The sequence below is a fragment of the Zootoca vivipara genome, chromosome 14 (assembly GCF_965207765.1).
Source record: "Zootoca vivipara chromosome 14, rZooViv2.hap1.1, whole genome shotgun sequence".
Taxonomy (NCBI): Eukaryota; Metazoa; Chordata; class Lepidosauria; order Squamata; family Lacertidae; genus Zootoca; species Zootoca vivipara.
The window spans coordinates 27,280,155-27,301,463 of NC_142597.1; the positions used below are offsets into that span (position 1 = coordinate 27,280,155).

A 21,309-nucleotide genomic window follows, 5' to 3' on the forward strand; every position below is an offset into this window, starting at 1 on the left:
CAGTGATGGCAACCAACTCGGGTTAGACATGGAGGAGTGGTCTATCAATGGCTTCTAGCCATGATGTTATTCTCTGTCTCCGCAGTCCCAGCCTGTAATGTTTCTGAATACCAGTTGCTGGAAACTGCAATTACCAGTTGCTGGGAGAATACACTCGTTCTTGAATCCTGCTTGTGGGTTTTCCAAAGCCATCTGGCTGGCCACTGTGAGAACAAGATGATGGACTAGATGGGCCATTGGCTTGGTCCACCAGGCTCTTATTATGTTCTTATTGTGGGATAACCTGTCTCATATAAGAAATTTGCTTATGTCCAAATAATGCATGAGGGGGTTAATACCATAGAGCATGGGTGTCAAACACAAGGCCCGGGGGCCAAATCCGGCCCACCAGACCTCGTCATGTGGCCCGCCAAGCGCCCCAGCCAGCGGGACCCAGCAGCGGGACCTTGCTGCTGAAGAGCCGCGCCGACAAAGCGCTGACAAACAGCTGGTGCCGGGGGGTCCCTTCGCGCTCTTTTCTGGCGCTGAATCAAGGTGGCGACCCCCCCTTCCCTTTCTTTCTTCCTCTCTCTCGTTCTTATTCTTTCTTTCCCTCTCCTTCCTTCCTTCTTTATCTCTGTCTTCTCTCCCTCTTTCTTTTTCTTTCCTTCTTTATTCCTTCTTTCCTACTCTTCTTTCTCTCACCTCTTTCCTTCCTCTCTCCCTCCTGCTCCCTCTTTTCTTCCTTCCTTCCTTCCTTCCTTCCTTCCTTCCTTCCTTCCTTCCTTCCTTCCTTCCTTTCTTCCTTCCTTCCCATCTTTCTTCCTCTCCCTCATTCTTATTCTTTCTTTCCCTCTACTTCCTTCCTTCTTTCTCCCTTTCCGTCTTTTCTCCCTCTTTCTTTTTCTTTCCTTCTTTATTCCCTTCCTTATTTCCTACTCTTCTTTCTCTCCCCTCTTTCCTTCCTTCCTCTCTCCCTCCCACTCCCTCTTTTCTTCCTTCCTTCCTTCCTCCCTCCCCTCCTCTCCCCTCCCCTCCCTCTCCCTCTCCCTCTCCCTCTCCCTCTCCCTCTCCCTCTCCCTCTCCCTCTCCCTCTCCCTCTCCTCAGAAACATAGGATGCTGCTTTATACTTCTGGCCCTTAAACCCTGGAACCAGGAGAGCAGCTCCAGTGAGTCAACCTCAGCCAGTCCCTTTGGTGAAGGGTGGTGGCTCACTGGCAGAACATCTGTCCTGCATGCAGAAGGACCCCAGCATCTCCAGGTACTAGTAGCTCTGCAAAGGTCCTGCATGAAACCCTAGCGAGCCTCCACCACCCAGTGCAGTTACCAAAAATCATTTTTCAATAAATTGTACAATAATTGTACATTTGAATATCTACTTGCCATTATTCTGACTATGTTTCTGCTTTCAGAGCTAGTTATTACTTACATTATTACAAAAAACAGTAATAATTGAATGCAGTGACAATAATTTATGATAATAAAGAGTGGACACATAGTCCTACAGATACAACCAGCCCTTTGAGGGTGACCAAACTGCTGATGCGGCCCCCGATGAATTTGAGTTTGACACCCCTGCCATAGAGTAAGCTGTCCTGCCTGGCTTAGCTGTGTCCTTACCTTAGAAGGAAATGAATAATCAAGCCTATTGTTCCCCTTTTAGTCTACCTGATGAACTCAGAGTTCCTATACCAATAATTGTGTCCCTACACCAATAATTTAGGAACTTTCACCACTTTGTAATTAAACCAGATTTTATTGCCTGTTGTATGGAAAAACACATGAACCAATCCTTTGAAGAGTTTGTAAGTCATAGTCATAGAACTGTATGAAACTGAAATGTGTGGTCTTTTCCCTATGCTGGGGGAAGATGGGACTATTTTAGAACTCACTTGGAAAGACGTATTTTAAAGGTCTAACAGCCTATATTTCCATGCTTTACTTTGCTGCATATTTTGTGATTTCAAATCTCAGCTGAGATTCCCTCACCAAAGAGTACTTGCCCCCATCTTGGATTTTGGCATCCTGGAATTCTCCTTTCTATTATACCTATTTTTCCCCTTCGACCAACACTTAGGAGGAAAAGGAGGAGGAGAAGTATTTGTTTACCCTGAAGCTCCTCTTACAGTATATGCCTTGGTCTGCCAGCAGCAGTTCTATTGCCCTGAACAAGAGCCCATCTAAACCTCGAAAGCCCCCTAGGAAATCACTTCTGGAAATGACATACCCCCACCTCCTTGTATATCCTCTGCAAGTGTGGTGCTCTTTCTGCATTGTGGGAGTTTCAGAAGTTGCTTGCAGCCTCGTGGAGAAGGGAGGGATTAGTTTTACTCAAGCTGCCATTTCCTCTGGCTCCAAAAGCAATTTCTCCTCCTGCCAATTTGCTCTGAAAGCAGACACTTATTCTGTCTCCTCCTGCCCCAGTGTCAGTGAGTTTGGGTTTTATAAACCAATTACAAGCTATTTGCAGACAATCACTTTGCCCAACACCCCAAAGTACCAAAGCACAAATGGTATGAAAACACAGCGGTGAGAATCCACTACAGTTTGGAAGGGGTTTGAGGGAGAGTGAGGCATGAATGGAAAAGGTTTCAATCCAGTTGTAATAATCAGGAGAGAGCAAAAGGAAATTGCTCTATATGTGTGTGGGGGGGGAGAGACTTAGAATTGTATATTTGAGGTTCAAAACTCCATTCGTCTGCGGAATTCCTAAAGTCTAGCCTGCACACCTTTCAATGCATAAGTCATGCATTGTGGCCTGTCAGGTGCATGAAAGTTCTCCCCATCCAGGGCTGGCTCTAACATGAGGTACAATGAGGCAGCTGCCTCAATAATCAAATGCCAAGGGGTACGAAGGGCACAAAAATATTCTGACCAAGGCAGAATAGAATGGTACTATGACTTCCCTTGATCTGGACACTATACTTCTGCTGATGCAGCCTAGAATAGCATTAGCTTCTTTTTGCTGCTGCATCACACTGTTGACTCATGTTAAACTTGTGGTCCATGAAGACCCCTAGATCCTTTTCAGGTGTTCCGCTAGTAATCCAGGTGTCCCCCACCTTATATTTGTGCATCTGGTTCTTCCTGCCTAAGTGCAGAACCTTACATTTGTCCCTATATAAATTCATTTTCTTAGCTTGGTCACAGTTCTCCAATCTATCAAAGTCTTCTATCAAAGACAGAAGAATTCTGCCTTCTGTGGCATTAGCTACCCCTCCCAGTTTGGTGTCATCTGCAGATTGGATGAGCATCCCCTCAATTCCTTCATCCAAGTCATTTATAAATACTTTTTTAAGAACATAAAAAGAGTCTGCTGGATGGGGTCTAGCATCCTGTTCTCACAGGGGTCAACCAGATGCTGAAGGCAAGCCATTTAAACCGTTTCCCGCTGGCAGCCCGGATTGGGAGAAATCCCGTAAATCTCCCGGATTTCCTACCTGCCAGGGTGGCTCCATTTTGGGTCCTGGCACCACCCAATTTCCAGTGCCCAGACATGGGTAGCGCGGCACCGGAAGTCACTTCTAAGCATGTCCGGACATGCGTAGAAGCGACTTCCGGTGCTGCGCCGCTGCTGATCCCGCATTTTTCAGCAGGAGACTTGGCAGCTATGCTTCCAGTAGCACCTTAGAGACTACGGCAGACCAACACAGCTACCTACCTGTAACTAAACTTGTTATGTTATGCATGCAAAAACTTTGGGCACTCCCCCCTAAAAAAAGCTCTACAATTCTGGGCAATGCTCCCCCAGAAAAACTTGACAACTCTTGGCAATGACAATGGGCAGATCGCTGCCAGTTTTTTTAATATATACTGGGAGTAGATCGCAGTCTCTTGGGAGTTGGACGTGCCTGCTCTAAAGCATGACTTTATCCAGCCCTGAAAAGATGTTCTTCTCCCCATCATTTGATTGGCATTCATTCACAGACATGGAGAAAAGGGCAGTGCCAATTTAATGGAGGTACAACAACTTGAACCAAGTAATGATGACTTGATTGATGGAGTTAATTGAAAAGGTGCAACATGCCAAATTCTTAACACAATGTCAGAGGCACACAAGGGTGACATCATTTGATGGGCTTTGATGCTGGGAACACAGCACAAATAATATCATTTGGACCATGCTCAAAAAAGTGTGAAAGAAATCTATATGATTAACAGAGGAGGAAGGGTTTGTAGGATACATTCCAGATAATTGAAGTGACAGTGCTTAATTGTTATCAATCAGCCTATGACCACATAGAAACTTGTCAAACCCAACATTCAGGGAAGTGGGACCCATCACCCTAGTGGATACCTGCCATCAATAAATAAGACAAGTTAAGTAGACAGCCGGAAAGTCAAAAAGATCAATATTCAAATGGATTTGACCAAGAGAAGGCTTAAATCAAACCAAATCACAGGGTATTCAGGAAGAGTCAAAGGAAAATGACCACATGCAGACTTTGCTTTATGTGTATCCTGGGAGAGGCATAATGGAATCTGGCAGAACACAAAAAGGACTCAGAAGAATTGGGCATTGACTGACTTTTCACAATCAGAATTGGAACACTGTTTTACTTATGGATGCACATAACTGTCCCTGATAAACTTATCTAGTTATAGTGAAACCTGTTCTGGTACTCTTCAAGATCCCTGAGATGTCTTATTCCCAGATAGAACCTCCAGATTCAGTAGCAAGAGAATCAAACATAACCTGTCTGAGTTATTTTGCTGTCTGAAACAGCTTCCATGAATGGTTTCAGGTGTGTGTCTCAGGTTCTTCAGCCTTGCAGAAGAGGATGATGGGCTACTATCCTTGTATCAGTGGCCCTCTGTGGCTCAGACACACAGGTTGCATCCTCCAGGAGCTGTGCATTCAGTTCTGTGGGCCCAACTCTTTGGCATCGTCACCATCAGGAGGTGGTGCCAGAGTCAATGGAAATTTTATTTATCTTATTTAGTGGGTCGCACAAACCACTATTCTGAACAATGCTATTTATGCAGTAGAATAGGGCAATGGAGATGAGTTTATGGAACCAAGTGGGTAGTGGCTCAAAAACGGCTTGGGAACCATTGATACACTGCCACCTTAAGATTACCAGATTTTTTTAAATGAATCCGGGGACACTTTAAATAAATAAATAAATACTACATTTTCGAGACGTTGATGTTGCAGAGATGGGGGTGGCAGAGGGGTGGTCACTGCTTTGACCTCAACCGCCACGTTTCCCCCTTCCTCTGAGGCTTCTATCTCCTTTCTCCATGAGCCTGGGCAGCCCCTGAGTTGTTGGTCCTTCAGTGGTGGTGGTGAGAAAGTGGTGAGCAGTGGGTCAGGCATGGAAGGCAGAGAAGGAGGGTCGAGAGCGGCAGCAAGGCTCGGGCAGCGTGATGCCTCCCTTCCCATCGGAGCAGCCCCAATCCCACTCCTACTTGCATGCAAGCAGGAGGGGACGGGCATCCCTCAGCTGGTAAGGGAAGCTTCCCGTTGCCTAACTGAGAGATCCTTGCCCCTTCCTGCTTGCACACAAGCTTTGATAGGCAGCGTGAAGCCTCCCTTCACAGCTGAGAGATCCCCGCCCCCGGTCCTGCTTGCACGCAAGTTGGGAGTTGGGAGACTGCTCTGATAGGCAGTATGAAGCCTCCCTTTACAGCTTAGCTGCTGGGGTCAGGGAAGATGGAGGCAACTCGGAAGCTGCAACTTAGAGCCCCTGCACCACCATCATATTGGGACTTCTTCCAAGCAGTTCCTGAAGCCGGTCAGAGCCAAATGCTCTGGGCTGCTGTGACTGTCGCTACTGTGTTTCCCGGGGACATTAGATGAAATCCGGGGATGGAATTTGCCCGGGGACTTATTCACAAATCTGGGGACTGCCCCTGTGAAATGGGGACATCTGGTAATAACCCTACCTTAACCTGTAATGTTTCTCTCCAATTCTTATCAGGTGCACAGAATGCCAACAGGCTCAGATCCCATCTGTACTTCTGTACTTCTGTTGGCACCTGTCTGCCTCCAGAGAAAAAGAGTGAGTGCCTGTGTGGTGTTCTGTACCAGCAAATAATAATAATAATAATAATAATAATAATAATAATAATAATAATAATAATAATAATAATATTGTCTCATTATTGCTTCTCATACCCTACACATGTATGGAAGAACCCATTACAGCAAGCATAGAAGTCTCTCGATTTCCCCAAAGCCCTCATTAGAGGGGATTCATATTTCACATCCAGCACATGCTATTTTTAAACATTTAAATCTAACAATGCCAAAAAGAAAAGTCAAGGAGAGGAAGGCGCAGAGCCACCCCCAGCAGAGCAAGCATTGCAGCGCACGGAGCCTTTGTAGCGGTGGAAGTGAGATGCAAAAGAGGATATCAAGTCCGATATTGCCTGTTGCTGCTCAGTCTTCCACACAGTGGAGGAGGAGGGGGAGGAATGGTGGGGCAGGGGGCAAAGGGCAAAAGATATCTGGGCTTTTTTTCTTTTTCTACTCAGTGGAGGGGCACACTTCCTGCCAAAAGTGCCGCTTGCAAGGGCAGCTGCCTGACACCTAGGGGAGCACAGGCGCCGGCAAAACAGGACGAGATAAAATCACAAGTGACAGCTGAGCCTATGTCTGCAATTACAATGCATTGTAAACAAGGGGACTCGCAATTCCAGCTGCCAGCCCAGGTCAGTGATTGACAGTGCAGAAGATGTGTGCGCAGGGTGCAGGGAAGAGAGTTGAGGACACTGCTTCTCACTCATCTTCCGCATCCAGCTGAGGAAGGTGGCATTAGGAAGGCAGGGAAGAGGGAAAGAGGAGTTATTTTCAAGGCTGAGAGGAAGAGAGCGCTATTGTTCTAAAGGTCCCGCTTGCAGCTTTCCCACATCTAGTCCAACTTGATGAGAGGGTGTTGGACTAGATGGGCCATTGTTGGCCTCACCCAGCATGCTACCATTTTTGTTCCCATGAGGGAATTCTAAAGAAACAAATGAGAGGACAAAACAGTAAGATGTCTGGAGGGTGGCAACGCGAGAACTGGCCTTTTCTGCAGTGGCTCCCCATTTGTGGAATGCTCTCCCCAGGGAGGCTCCCCTGGCACCTTCATTACAAATATTTAGGCACCAAGAGAAAACGTTTCTCTTCAACTAGGTATTGGGCTGATTAGCATTCTGTGGCTTTTGAAATGTGTTTGTGGGTTATTGGTCTGTTCTTGTTCTTATTATGTGTTTTGGATTCTCATTTTGTCTTTTTTTTTCTGTTGTGAACCACCCATGGATATATGGATGGAGGGTGGTATACAAATTTAATAAATAATAATAAACTGGCAGAACTGAGAGAGTAGCCTCCCTTAAAGATCTCAGAGCCTGGGCAGGTTTGGACATATGGGAGGATATAGTCTTCCAGACCCATTCCATCTGGAAGATATTCAGTTTGTTACAGAATTACTGAATATATATGGAAGGGAAATATTATGTGGAAAAGTGGATCTAGACCAGGCACCCCCAAACTGTGGCCCTCCAGATGTTTTGGCCTACAACTCCCATGATTCCTAGCTAACAGGACCAGTGGTTGGGGAAGATGGGAATTGTAGTCCAAAACATCTGGAGGGCCGAAGTTTGGGGATGATGATCTAGACAAATGTGGCCCATATAGATGCATATATATATATATATATATATATATATATATATATATATATACACACACACACACACACACACACACACACACACAAACAAACACATACAGACACAGTGGCGGAGCTTCATGCTCCGGCACCAGGGGTGGGGGCGGGGCTGGCGCCCGTTCTGGGGGCATGGCGCGCCTCCTGGAGGGGCAGGGCAGATGTTCCAGGGCTGTGGTGCCGGAGGCCCGTGCCATGTTCCCGGAGGCCCGTGCCATGCCTCCTCGGGGCACGGCACACGTTCTGGGGGTGTGGCGTGCATTTTGGGGGTGGGACGGGCGCCCGCGATGGCGCCCCTTGGAGCCCGCCGCTCAGAGCAGCCCGCCCCCCCCCACCGCCCCTATCTTCCTACGCCCCTGTATAAGTATATATATATATTAAAGAGTTAACACCTCTCACTGGAACACACAGGCAGCCAACTTACTCTGCAAATCTCATCGCAATGAATTTGTGGGGACTGCAATCTTTTGGAATACTTGATGCTCATCTGCTAACCATCAGCAATATGGACAACTTAATAGCAACCAGTGTGTTGTTTTCATATTAAAATGAGAGAAAAAAACATGACCAGAATATTTACCTGGATAAACTAATTGCAACTGCTTGTTGGATGACTTAAGCTGCAATAAAATCCTGCACTTACATGATATAATTACAGTAGCTTTTATTTTTTTTCCCAGGGAAAAAATCATTAAGATGGAAGTTAAAGGAGTAAACAGGCCATTAATTCAAAACAGTGTTATCAGATGAGCTACAGATATTTGAAAAAGAGAGAGGGGACATCTGGAAACCTGCACATTTTATGGGTTTTTGGGTGGTTGTTTTATTTCTTAAGAGATGCAGTTCAAACAGTGATGTTCCAGCCAAACATATACCATGGAAATAATATGATCACAATTTGAGTCAAAGGGGGATTTAGAAATAAGTATAAATTGAATCTGTGATCAGGACTGACTCCAGGTTTTTTATGAGTTCTTCTGAGACATCCGGCGATCTTGACACCTGGCCCAGAGCCTGGGTAGCAAGAGGACCCTCATTTCTGCAACCGGTAATTGTACCATCCCCACTGGTTTGTAGAGAACTTGGAGTAAAAGGAGAGAATGGATTAAAGCTCTCACTCAGTCCAAGGCATAGTTTCATGGATTCTTCAAGCACTGTTGGGTTCCAGGAAGGTGCTTTGCTGTTGTCACCTGGGAGCATTGGCTATGCCTGTGATATCTAATTACTGGTCAGGAATAAGGATGGATGAAGATGTTCATCCTTAATTGGAAGTTTGTAAGGAGAGGTTGGATGGTCATCTGTCATGGATTATTTAGTTGAGATCCCTGCATTGCAGGAGTTGGACTACATTAGCATTTTTGTGCATTTTTTTTCCTTTCTGGTTGGAAAATTGCATCACAAAATTTGGGGAAATGCACATTTTGAAGGAGGGCAGTTTTGTGGGAAGGGCGAATTAGGTAGGTTTACATCTTGAACTGAGCAGATTTCTTCTCCATTCATAAGCAGGAATCACGGGCTCACAAAACGCTAGGTTGCCAGTTTGCATGGGCTGCTGAAAATTGGATCCTGGCCCCGAAGCATTTGCAGAGGAGAAAGGCAGGTCAGCAATCAGAGAACGAGACTGCAAATCTAGACACAACAACTCACTCAAATCACAAAAAAAATCCAAGTTTCAACAACAAATCAAAGTGAAACCAACAACCAGGCACATACACCTCACATCATTATAACAGATTGCATATAATGTACGTCGTTAAATTCCCAGAGCTTAACCCGTAATGCATGGGGGAAAGAAAAAAATACTGCACTTCACCACGCAAGTCCTTGATTTGTCTTCTAATTATAAAACAAAGGGAGCATGTTGAGAGTGTCTCCTGATTGCTGACAATCAGAAGATCAGCAGGCTGCTGGTCTCCCTCTAAGAAGAGCCCAGATGGATCATGTCATCTAGCACATCACCCCCTTCTCACACTGGCCAACCACATGCCATGGGGAAGTCTGCAAGCAGGACATGTGCTCTGCCCACTTGTCATTCACCCCAACTGGCATTCAGAGGCATACTGTGGAGATGTAATATAGCCTCATGCCCTGTGACTTTGTCTAACCACTTTCATGATTTTTGCCTATCCATTTCAATTTGAAATATGTTTTGTATATCCGCATGGGGCTGTCTTCAAAACAAGGAGATTGACTTAACAGCTTGAAATGTCATGTGCCACACCCCCAACTCTGGTCCGAGTTTAACCACAATTTTTCATCCAAGTACGGGTCTCCTTCCACTCCATGACATGCCCCAGCAATAGAAAATGCATACAACCATCTTCTACCAGATCTCTAGGCTTCCATAGCAAAACCATTCTTCACTCGGGACTAGGGCTTAGCTGAAATGGTTTCTTGTTCCTCCTCCTGCACTGCCCCCCCCCATCATTCTCCATCAATTAAAGAGATAAAACAGGAGAGGATAAAATGGTGCCATTGGTGTGTAGGGTAAGCTTCTGCCGCTTCCCTTCCCAATGGATTGTGGGGATTCAGTTGAGATTTGGCCATTGAGCTGCACAGGGGAAAGCATAGATTCATGTGTAGTGGTGGACTTGGGTACTCTGGTCCCATATGTGAGCCCCATATTTGGTGCCCTCAGCCCCAGCCCTCACACTGGCTCCCCAAAAGTGGTGAAGGAGGCACCTGGCTTAGGGAAGGAGGTGTACGGGCTCTGGCAGGGTCCTAGAGCCTTCCCACCTCCTTCCCAAAGCTGGGAAAGCACTAACTAGGCTTGGGGAAGGAGGATGGAGGACTCTAAGGGCCTTTCAGAGCCCTGTTCAGCACCTCTCTTACTGGGCTTTGAGATGGTACCCGCTCAGCTCAGTGCCCAGGGCGTGCACACTTTTCACACAGCCCTAAATTTGCCCCGGTTTTTAATCGTTTCCCCTAAATCAATGTGATTGGAGCACTCTGGGAAAATAATCCACTGATTAAAAGGTAAATTGGCCCATCAAAATAAAAGACACACACACACACACTCAACTCTCCACCCCTCCCCTCTCAAGCTCTGGGCATTTCTCCAGTTAGCTTGTTGTTGTTTTATTTTTGATTTGGACAAACTCCACTGAAAAATGTAAACGGATAACAAACATAATCTGTAGTTTTACGAGACAGATACAGGTATATGTATTGAATATTGAATACAGTTATCCTCATGATGTCAAAACAGACTTGAAAATAATATTTTACAAGACCACATCTACAGCTTGGTTTTGTTTTGCGGTGGGGAAAAGCTAATTGTGTGTTTTATTGGGGCGGGCGGGCAGCCAAGGCCCCAGAACCACTCAAAATCTTAGGCAGTTCCTTTCCTGACTTGACATGCCTTGTTAACAGTGCAATCTGACTTGGAAACCTTCCCCGAATCACCCCAATTTCTTTCCCAGAGCTGATCCGCACCCCTTTTCTATACATATGAAATCTCTCCTCCTGCTCAAAGTCCTGATTGCCACCTTCTTACCAGTGATGCCAGTTGGAGAAATGATTAAGGATATTTTGAACGAGACCCCACTTTCTAAAGAGACAACTCTTGGGTGGAGGGAAGGAACTTCGATGTGGCCTTTTTCCTAGTTAGGTTGCTGGATAATGGCTCTTCCTCAAGGGTTTTTTTATTCTGAGCATGTCCACCCCCTCATTCATCAGCTGAAGGGTTCCAACTGATCTATTCCCCTCCTTCCAAAAAAGAAAAGAAAAGAAGTTGAGCCTTTTCTTTCCCACTGATTGGACTCTGCAAATTCTCCCTGAGAGCACTTCCTTGATCACACGAACCTTCCTGGCTGTACTCTACCAAATTAGAAGGAATTTGAGGGTGTCATGCGCAGCCGCTTCAAAGCTTTTGAAAAACCAACTTTATAATCTGAAATGAGATTTGCCTGTTCTTTAAATAATAGAAAAGTTCTATCTTTCAAACAAGACTTCAGGATCTTGGCTAACAGAATAGAGCTGATACACTCATGTTGAAACCTCATTTGATGCCTCTCTCTTACTTCCTCATTGGGAGCTGAAGGTGTGGACTGACTCCAGTGAAAAGCATTGTGCTTGAAATGAGGAGGTTCACCATACAAATTTAATGAGTATAGCAAAGATACATCATACAAATTAATTGAAGATGCTGTTGTTGATTACCTATCAGTGTTTAGTCTAGGGTCTTAGAGTGTTGATGCCTCATTCACACTTGCGAGCCATCCCTTGAGGCTGCAATTATGGTTATTATATCTTAAATATTTTAGTTGATTTTTTGCCATAGCATTAAAAAATAAAGCTAAAAAGACCATTCTACTTTTCTTTTTTAAAAAAAAAACACACACAACCAAACAACATTAAAACATCCCACCCACACAAAAAGGCCACAGATAATTAAAATCCGAAAGCGTGACAAAAAATAAATATTTTTGCCTGGCACCTAAAGCTATGCAAAAATAGAGGCAGATTAACCTCTGTGGGGAGAGTGTTCCAAAAGCAGAGAGCCACCGCTTGAACTTTTTTATGCTGCCACTCTCCAGACCTCCCATGAAGAAGGGCCTCAGATGACAATCGTAAGAGGAGGTCCTTGTGGGGTCCTGAGCCACCTAAGACTTTATAGGTCAAAACAAGCACATTGAATTGGGCCTGGAAACAAATTGGGAGCCAGTGCAGTTCGGGTTAGGATTACTGTAATGTGCTCAGACCGTCTTTCCCCTGGCTTTCTGGTCCTGGAGCGCCTAACGACACTTGAAATATATTGTTCTATATGATTAAAAAGCAGATACATCATCTTGCCGACAAAGGTCCGTATAGTTAAAGCTATTGTTTCCCCAGTAGTATTGTATGGAAGTGAGATGAGAGCTGGACCATAAAGAAGGCTGATCGCCGAAGAATTGATGCTTTTGAGTTATGGTGCTGGAGGAGACTCTTGAGAGTCCCATGGACTGCAAGGAGATCAAACCTATCATTTCTGAAGGAAATCAGCCCTGAGTGCTCACTGGAAGGACAGATCCTGAAGCTGAGGCTCCAATACTTTGGCCACCTCATGAGAAGAGAAGACTCCCTGGAAAAGACCCTGATGTTGGGAAAGATGGAGGGCACAAAGAGAAGGAGACGACAGAGGACGAGATGGTTGGACAGTGTTCTCGAAGCTACGAACATGAGTCTGACCAAACTGCAGGAGGCAGAGGAAGACAGGAGTGCCTGGCATAGCTGCCAAGTTATCCCTTTTTTTCAGGGATTTTCCATTATGCTGAATAGGCTTCCTCGCGAGAAAAGGGAAAACTTGGCAGCTATGGTGCCTGGCGTGCTCTGGTCCATGGGGTCACAAAGAGTCAGACACGACTAAACGACTAAACAACAACAACATATGATTGTTGACCCAGCCTATCACATGTATGCTATCAGATCACCCTCCCTACTGCATCTGAGACTCCACTGTGTGGAGCGCCCCCCCCCTTGCATCCCTTGTTGCCCTTCCATGCTGCTCTGATCTCTCCACTTCCCTTTCACTTCCAGCAATTAGAAGCCCATTGTGGAGGCAGCTCGTTCCTGAATACTGTCCAGGAGTGCCCATTGCACCAAAAGCCCAACCCAGCATGGCTTTGCCGAGGGAACTGTGCTGACTTCTAAAGTCTCTCCTGAGCAAAAGCTGAACTACCTGGCAGTACTTCTAATCCAGAGGCAATTGATATTCTGTGGAGCATCTTTAGAAAATAATCCGCAAACAAGGAGCCGCAGGCTATAAAAGCCTCTCCTTCATCTTTGCTTTAGATCGTGGCTTAAATAAAAACAAAACACAGGCAAAAGGAGAGGCAGCCGGAGATCTTTGCCTAGCTGTTTCATCCCAAAAGGGATGCATTAATCAATTTTTAAAGTGATCCAGCAATTTTAACAGGGTGTGAAAAGGGGGGAGCAGGGTATCCTCCAAGATCCCTTTGTATCAGGCTTTGGCATCAAAGAGCTCAATTAGCAGAACAGGCAGGGAAGAAAAGCTTGCTCTTAGAGAACACTTGGATCCACACTGTGCCCACAATAAAGATCAATACAAAGAGCCATTTTGGCTACTCCCGTGCAAGTAGCCAGCAGAGGTCCTGCATCCCAAGGAGTGTGAACCTTTTCACTCACTTCAACTCACATGAAGTTGGGAAAACATTCAAGACTTTCAGAAGTCTCACTTTAGAATCAGACACTTCCAGGTGGAAAGTGGATCCTGTGTCATAAGAAATCTTTCCTCCTATTTTTATTTTATTTTTAAAAAAAACCCAAAGTCACATGTATTTTGCACAATATCCCCCCATTCAGAGACCCTCAACACCCTATCATAAGAACATAAGAACAGGTTGCTGGGTCAAGCCAATAGTCCATTCAGCATCCTGTTGCATGCCAAGACCCTGTGACCAAGTCACTCCCTATGTAATGACCAGACCAGACAGCAGCATGCAGAGTTTTGGGATTCAAATAGGCCACAACTTTTTTGGTTACATATGTGGGATTTGGGCATAGGCATTGGGTGAAGTCATTTATTTAACTCCCACCCATCTGCTGGGAGTGCATCTAAGGGGCTATGACCCAGATCAAATAGGGGTCACTGCTAGAGCAGTGCTATGGCCCTATCCCCTATCTGGGTGTCAGACAGAAGCAAATCCTCACAGATCTGACTAAAAAACTCTCTCTTTTTAAGGAGAAGTTGGATGGCCATATCTTGGGGATTATTAGGCTGTGTTTTCCCAGGGGCATTGCAATAGGGGGCGGGGGACCCCGGGCTCCAGTCAGCGTGGGGCAGCGTGGCTGTGGGGGCAGCGTGGCGCCCCCTCACCGCTCCGCCTCCACCTGAGTAGGAAGAAGACGAAGTGTGTGGCAAGCCGATCCATAGTGCTCTTTGTCTTCTTCCTACTCAGGCGGAGGCGGAGTGGCATCAGTGGAGACGCCCCTCGCCGCTCCGCTTCTGGCTGAGTAGGAAGAAGACAAAGCGCACTATAGATTGGCTTGCCGCATGCTTTGTGCTTCTTCCTACTCAGGCAGAGCGGCGAGGGGCATCTCCACTGATGCCCCTCGCTGCTCCGCCTGAGTAGGAAGAAGCACAAAGCACGTGGCAAGCCGATCCATAGCACACTTTGTGCTTCTTCCTTCTCAGGCGGAGCAGTGAGGGGCACCCCCCGGCAACCCGCTCCGTAGTGTGTCGTGTGCGTCGTGTGCATTTGCCGCCCCAGGCAGCAAGAAGGCTAGCAACGCTGCTGTGTTTCCCTGCATTGCAGGGGGTTGGATGATCCTTGGCGTCCCTTTCAGCCCTACAATTCCACATTTCTAGGTATGTGGCACAGTCAAGTTCAATCAGTTCCCATGTCACTGGGGTGACATAGGCCTTTACCCTCCAGCATGTCCATAGGTTAGGCTGTCTTTCAAACAGTGCCTCCTAGGGTCACAGCAAATGTTCCCTAGACACTGCACAGCACTGCCCTGCTGCCACCACCCAAATTCAGGCCATTCAAGGGATCAAGAGAGCAGGAAGTTACTGCTACCATGCCTTTGCCTCATCGCTGCTGCTCCAGAAACACCCAAGTATGTTGTCTTTTCTGGAAGCTGTTGAAGCTGGTTCTTTTCATAGTCAATTAACCCCATTTGTATTGAAAGTGGATTCTTCTAAAACCTTGGCATCAGGCCCCAACCATCAGGCCTACCTTGGCATGCAGGAGATCCAAGCATTTAGCCCCCCACTCCCTCCCTCTGTTTCTGTCTCTCCCTAGCTTGCAGCACTGAAGGTGCTGTCACATATATTGCTCGGAGTTGCTAGCCCTTGGCAATCACAGCTCAATCATTCTTAAATGCCACTGCTATTTATTGTTGTCACATGAGGTCCTGTAAAGCCCAGCTAGTTTCGATTGAGGGAAGGAAAACAAGATGTCTGGCACTACAGTTGGGTTCAGAGATTTCCCAGGATCTTTACAGGAGGCATAATAGAACAGCTCCAAATTCAGGATCCTCAGGCACTGACAATTTGTAACACCCACCAATCTCTTTGGGAAGCTGGCAGCAAGCAGGCAAGAATCCACATGGACACCAGCCTTTCCCAGCAGGCAGTCTTTTATAGTGCCTAAAAACAATAGCATTAAAAATGAGGGAACAGACAGCCACCAACTTTTCACCTCTTCACCAACTCAGAGTCCTGAATAACTAAGAATTCTTAAGCCAGGGGTATAGGGGGGGGGAGCTGTCGGGGCAATGGCCCCAGGAGTATTTTTCGGGGTGTGTGCTTCTTATGCTGCCCTGCCAGCCCTGTGCCGGTTTGAGAGGCTGGGATCTGATCTGAATGATTTGCCAGGTGAATCATTCAGATCAGATCCCAGCCTCGCAAAAAGGCACAGGGCTAGTGTCGCTCCAGCGGCATTGGCGGCAAAGGCTGGGCTGGGGTGGTGGGCTCCATTCATCATCTGTGCCTCGCAACCTTGTGATGTGCCTGCCCGCCCTGGGCTCTGTCAAACCACTCTATGCCACTGTCTTAACTAATAAGAGCACATGGACCTGTCTTATATCAAGCCATAGGATCATAGAATTGTAGAGTTGGAAGGGACCACCAGGGTCATCTAGTCCAATCCCCTGCAGTGCAGGAATCTTTTGCTCAACACAGGGCTCAAGCCCATGACCCTGAGATTAAGAATCTCATGCTTTACCAACTCAGCTATGATCAGAGTCAGACCAATGGTCCACACAGCTCAGTTCCATCTATGATGACTGGCAGCAGCTCTCTGGGGTTTCAGACAGGAGACATTCCCAGTTCTGCCTGGAGTCGTCAAGGATGGAACCTGGGACCTCCTACCCTGCAAAGCAGTTGCTCTATGCTTCCCATTCTCCACAACCATTGGGTAAGAGCAGATCACAAGCAGGGGAGCAGGAGAGATATGGGGCTGCAGTGTTTTCCTCTGGCAGAAGTGGTCCCTGTAAAGATTCTCTGCTGCAAGTCCTTGTAGCACACACAAGCTGGGTCAGTCCACATGTAACACCAACCCATGGTTTGGCTTTATATGGCAGTGAGTGAAGCCCACATGCTCTGTCTTCTCTCCTTCCAGCTCTCATCACTTAATTAGGCACTCCCTAATTTGCAGCAAACCATAGTTTGGTGTTACATTCAAAGCAGGAAACAATGGTTTGGGTTTGCACTCTGAATTAGGATTGCTGACCAGCTGCAACCAGTTTAGAAAATGGCATGCTTGAGCATACTCAGGTGCATCCAGACCACTTAAGAAGAGGCTACAAAACCTCTCATGTCACCAGCAAACCCTTTCCCCTAAGCTGGAGATTGATTCCCTTAAGAGGAAGGCTGAGTTGTAAGCTCCTCTGTGCATTTGGAAGAGCACCCTGAACTTCCTCCAAGCATTCTACCAGATAGCTTGAGAGAAGGAAACGGAAAGCAGGCAGGGAGGGGGCCATACCCATTATAGTCAGAAGATATCCACGCTTCAGCCTGCGGTCACAACATAATGTGTTAGGAAAACAGGCCTGGCACCAGGTTGTGTGCAGTCAACTGGAAGCCACAGTCAACCATGCGTTCCTGACGAATGCATGCATAAAATACCCATGTTTGCAAACACAAATGCTTCACAGTCACACTTTACATATTTAAGTGCACACTGCAGAAACAGTAGAGTGTGAAGCATCCTCTGATTCACCCTCTTACCATTTCACTGCTGTTGTGATGATCTACCGGTACCAATGCCTCAAGGCAAATTCATACCAGAATCTTGTGCGATAAAACACAAGAGATTCTCTGTGACAAACTGAGGTTCTAATGTGATTGTTTGGGGAGACCCATCTTATTGAGTCCACTTTAATGGATTGTTCTTTCTTATCTTGTTCAACCCTTGCCCTCTCTCCCTCTCCCTCCCTTTAGCCCTTTAGTGATGAGCTGGTCTGATAAGAACAATTCATGATTTTGTAGCCATGATATGGGCTTCCCACCAAGAGATCACAAGATACCTTCAGTTTATCGCAAGAAAAACTGTTCAGTTTTAACACACTAACTAAATCTCAGAAGGAAGGGGAATAATCTTTCCTGGCACCAAGACATGAGAATAAGGCAAGGGCTTTTTCTGCTCCAGAAACATGCACAGTTGCCTTGCACCATCAGACAGTTGGCCTATCTAGCTCATTACTGTCTACACTGAGTGTTAGTGTCATTCCCAGTCCTACCTGGAGATGCCAGGGATTGAATTTGGGATTTTCTGCATGCAAATCAGGTGTTCTAACATGGAGCCCACATGGAATTTGGTAAGAAATAAAGTTTTACACGTACGTATTTGTATCTGAAAACTGAAACGGACACATTCTTGTGTGATGCTTCCAGAAAGATTCTTTTTCTTACTTCTTCAGGGCATGGCTCAGACACACATTTGAGTCTGATTAATTTCAAAGGGAGAATCACACACGTGCTGAAATCTCTTGCACTGAAATAAATGAGACTTAAAATGCCCCACTTTGACTGAATTATGGGCGAAGTGTTTTACAGTCCTCTGCTCATTCATTCTCACAACCCACCCTGTGAAGTACGACTTTGCTATTCCCACCTGACACCGGGGGAACAGGCTGGGATGCAGAAACCTACCCCAAGCCAAGGCAGCAGATCCATGGCTGAGCAAAAAGTTGATCTCCAGTCCCTACATATATTCAGGTCCAACATGCCACTGGCCAGACTAAAGAGGCTTTCAGGAGACTTGAAACTATATTGCTGTGCAAAAAACAAAAAAACAAAAAACAGCATTTCCATTTCACCAATGACATGACAAATCTGGGAGGCTTCCATTGCTTGGATATTTCCCTAACTATTAATTTCCACATTATATTTGAGCATTCACATTATGTAAAAGTTACTTGCAGAAAACTGATGGAATATAGTACATGTTTACCACTCATTTCCATGTTATTAGATTTTGTAAAACTCAATTTGCAGTGTCCTTAACCCAGAAAATCATGGCAGTAAAGTGACACAACTTGGTCGGGTGTACCGTCATACAGTTCTTTCCTGACATTTTCATGGGGGAACAGAAGCACACATGTGTGTGGGGGGGGGAGTAGCCACATTGTCCAATGTTGTTCCTTGTTGTGTCATACCTTGCCCAATGGCATGAATGAAATTTAATGCAACATGCCAGTATGCAGTGGCGAACCTTGCCGCTTGGCTGCCCAAGGCGTAAGGTTGCCGCGGGAGCAGCAGCGCCAGCCCGGCTGCCACTCACACACAGTGGCCCATGGGGCTGTCGTGCACCAGCAGCAGCACGTACTGACTGCACATGTGTAGCATCCCGGCACGTGCGCACTCCATACGCACCGGGATGCTGCACATGCACAGTCAGTACATGCTGCTGCTGGCGCAGCCGGCAGCCCCACGGGGCAGCCGGCACGAACCACATACGGCACTCGTGGGCAGAGGTGAGGGGTGGGGAGGGGTGCCCCGAGTGGAGCCCCCCCCCGATTGGAGCCCGGGGCACCCCGCCCCCACCTCGCTACGCTACTGCCAGTATGTGGATCAAAAAGCCACAGTTCCATGATGCAACAGGTACTGTGGTGCAAAAGAAACCTTACAGAATGGGACAGAAGCATTTGCATTATAATCAGGAAAACAAATTCCTGCTGAAAAAGTTTGCGGACCTCTGCCATGGGAACTAAGGACTCAGATACATTAGTATAGAAAAAGTGCTTTATATGTGTTATAACATATAACATATAAGATGGTCCTGTGGAGTCCCCTCTTTCACCAATGTGATGTCCCTTTATAAAGATTACAGCACATTTCCCCAAAACATTTTTTATCGTATCTAGATCCAGCTTAAGGGTTTGATCTTACTTTGACAGTGGGGACGGGATGGCATCCTGCACCACACCTTAAAGGAGGCAGGGCAGGCTTCATATAAGTAGTAGCAGTAGAAGTAGCAGCAGCAGCAGTTAATTTCATTATGAATTGCTCCCCATGAGACATCCTGAAACAATTTGCAATATATGGCATTGTGTCTCTGTCCCATCTAATTCCTCATATTTGCTGCCTGCCTCCCAGCATTCGCTGTCCCAGGCAGCCACCCCACTCGGCCTAATGGTAGGGCCAGCCCTACACATCCTTCTCATTCAAAGGCATAGATTTTTCACAACTCCAAATCACTGTTTCACTTTGCTTAGCTGAGCACCGTTTTGGTAACTGAATCACTGGACCTCCCCCGAATTACCAATTCACATAAAATCACGGGACTGGTTTTCAAATATTGCACATTTGGACATGGGGACTTAATTGTGCATTCCCTCAGACCCCATTCAATGTTTGTGAAATGACACAGACTGCACTGTTTGCAGAAGTAGCCCCCGCAGCTTCTTCCTTTCATTGATCCAAGCGCATTGTTCATGAACCTGTTGCTTGTTCATAAGCCCGTCCCTATTTTAGGTAATAGCTTCTTCATAAATGGCCACTTAAGGCAAGCCAAACACCTTTTGGGTTTCAAGTGAAAAGTGCAGCAAAAGAACAGCTGCAGTGCCATCGATTTTAGGTGTGCTTGAGTGAAGATGTCAGAGCCGCCACCTCTGGTTTTTCCCCCTTTTTAAAAAAAATGAAACAAGGCTGCAATCTTATACATACTTACCTAAGAGTAAGACCCACAGAAGGTACTGGGGCTTAGACGCACATAGATATAGTAGAGGCTGGTTCATTAGAGCAAATGAGGCATAGCCCCACCAACCAGCAGGTAGTCAGGGCAGCCCCTATTTGAGGGGGTGGTGGAAGGACCCAAAGAGTACTTTTTGCATCACCTGCATTTTCAGAAGCGGAAGCCTCTCCCGCCCCCATGCCTCCCTCACCCTATCTAATAAAGTGGTACATGACATTTGAAGGAACAGAGCAGCTAAGAGATGCTTTGTAAAGGTGGAGCACAGCGATGTGCAAAAAAAAAAAAAAACCCAAACAAAACAAGGATAAAATGCCACCTCTCCATCACCTTGAAAATGACACCGCCAGGTGCTTCTTCCTCCGTCCAGCCTCTTAGTGGGCTAATGAGAAGGATTGCACTTCATGCCAATATTTCATAGGCAATCTTGCACATCTGCTATGCAAAGCCCTTTGTACACTTCCTCTTTATATGACTCCTGCTGGAGAAAAGATTTTCTTGAAGATGCAACGAAATCCAGCCGTTTCCCATTCTTCTCTCACTCCATGCCTGGTTTAACAGCTGACAAATACTACCAGTTAATATATATATATATATATATATATATATAGAGAGAGAGAGAGAGAGAGAGAGAGAGAGAGAGAGAGAAACAGACCCTCTCCTCACCACCACCCGCTTTCCCGCCAATCTCTGGCATTGCTGACATTTTGCCGTTTCCCCCTGAGATTATACTGCACATAATGAATTTCCCCCCATCTCTTCCCTGGTTGCTTCTCTGCTTTGCTTCCTCTTTCTAAGCTCCACTGTCTCTCTGAGTGAACCCAGCGCAAAGATGAATTGTCCTGAGACACTAGATGCATCCTTCTTTACACTTCACCTCCCTCTGCCATGGATGAGAAATAGGCCCTTCTCTCATCCATCATAAGTCAGGATGACAAGGCCTGTCGTTCCCAGCCGCAAGTGTGCTGTATCATTCCTTCCCGGTGCCCTGCATCACTGAACGGCCTTGTTTTCAGGGGAGCATCAGAGACCATTC

The 21,309-nt window shown here is 46.3% G+C and overlaps 1 protein-coding gene across 5 annotated transcripts in view; it reads right to left on the minus strand.

The window, feature by feature from the left end:
• The window catches only part of NTM (neurotrimin), an 831,268-nt gene that overhangs the window by 615,550 nt on the left and 194,409 nt on the right, over positions 1–21,309 (minus strand). The window lies entirely within an intron of this gene.